This window comes from Aulonocara sp. 'chitande type north' Nkhata Bay, linkage group LG20 (genome assembly GCF_057382095.1).
Source record: "Aulonocara sp. 'chitande type north' Nkhata Bay isolate Kocher_YH1m ecotype deep benthic linkage group LG20, A_spYH_male_GT1.1, whole genome shotgun sequence".
Classification (NCBI taxonomy): Eukaryota; Metazoa; Chordata; class Actinopteri; order Cichliformes; family Cichlidae; genus Aulonocara; species Aulonocara sp. 'chitande type north' Nkhata Bay.
In genome coordinates this window covers 12294925-12296722 of record NC_141363.1, presented here as the reverse complement: position 1 = coordinate 12296722, position 1798 = coordinate 12294925, and positions in this window count along the sequence as shown.

The following is a 1798-nucleotide window of genomic DNA, read 5'->3' as shown; positions in this document are numbered from 1 at the left end:
ATCTCTGGAGGCATACAACAAAGCTGGGAAGATTTAGTGAGTTTCATTCACTATCGTGTGTAACAGTGAACCCAGAAGAATCTCTCTGCTGGGCTCAAAGCTCGTAGAGCCATCTCAAATCAGCAAAGGCCTTTAGTGTGACCATGTCTGATTTTCATAAGAATTTTAAGGTTTGTAAATTGGTTAAGTTTGGACATACATGATCGCTGTGAAATTTAAGCTCAATGTATAAAATACTTTTAAAGATTTAAAAAACACATTCTCCATCAATCCACTTAAATCAAAGGTAAAAGCCTGAAAAAGAAAATAAATTCTTAGTTACAACATTTGATGTGTTGTTATTCCACTGTTTTAAATTTAAAAAAAAAAAAAACATTTTAAATGAGTTGCAATTGAAATCTTATGTTATTGACATTTTATTGACATTGGCCAAGCTTTTTTTATTGTGGTTTTGGGTGACAAAATTTGTGTTATATTTGAGTTCTTTATCCATTCATTCATCCCTGTCATTATTATCAGTTTTCCACGTTATTTTTTTAGCGCTTTTACTGCACAAAGGCCTAATTCACATCTGAGATAAATCATTTCAAATTACTGAAGTTGAGAGGAATGCACTACAAAAGCAACTGATCTTTAAACCGTGCTTCTTTCTCTCATAGAGATGCAAAGAAAATGTGAGTAAGAGAAGTAAGGAGACCTGTTAGTAGTGATGCCCGCTCAAAGCTGACGCTCCGGCTTGTGCGTCCAAAAAAACAACAACACACTGTATTCTGTGGTTTATAAGGAAATGAATCATTCGTGGGGTTTGATCATTCCACTGATCATTTTATTGAGAGATATGGAGCCAGCAAGGAAGGGAGGAGGTGGTTGATTTTAGTCATTCGAGTGGGTTTGCTAGGTTTCTGTTCTTGTTGTTTGCTTTTTGTTTTGTGTGGGGGGCTTTTTTTTTTATCTGTAAATGTGAAAATGTAAAATGTTTTAACAAAACAAAAATCTGCTTTTCATAGTACAAATATCATTTAAAAACTTTAGAAAGACTTCCATTTGACTCTTTAAATTTTAATAAAAATAAAATATATATTTTATTTAAAAAAAAAATCTTAAAATGTTATTCAACAAAATGTGCAGCAATTTAATGTGTTTAGTCTTTTTAGGTGATAGCCTGTGGGACCCAGGTAGACCGTATACCTGCATCTCTACCGACTTGCATTGCAGTGTATCTGCACTCCAGCTTCTTCTGTTTTAAATTAATAAAACCAAACAGGTTAATCCTAAATGCAGCATGTTTTTACTTTACAAGTTCATAAGCATTTTCCCTTTCCCCTGGTCAAAAATATGTATAAGAAAATTGGCCTAATATAATCTTATTTATAAACATACCTGTCTCATGATTAATTGTATAAGTACATGGAGGCAGGACCTCACAGCAGAACCATATTCCATAATGTGTATCATATGTATCTTTCATCTATTGTATTTACCAACATCAAGTAGTCACAAGCAAAGAAAGACCACACCATGACACATGTTTAAATAAGAAAAGTTTATAGTTTAAATTTATTAATGAAACAAATAGACATATTTTTTCCCCCATTTTCAAAGCAAGACAAGCGTGACCCAATATTAGACAGAATTGGGAACTCCAGTGGAGTGGTCACTGGTCAGTCATAATGAAGCCATTTAATTTTTAGATTCAAGCTGTTCTTCATATTTGTGGCCACTAGATGTCACCAGAGATCACTGTGTTGAACGTTGAAGTAATGAGCGGCTTTTTTAAACACAAGCTTCGCTTGGCCAT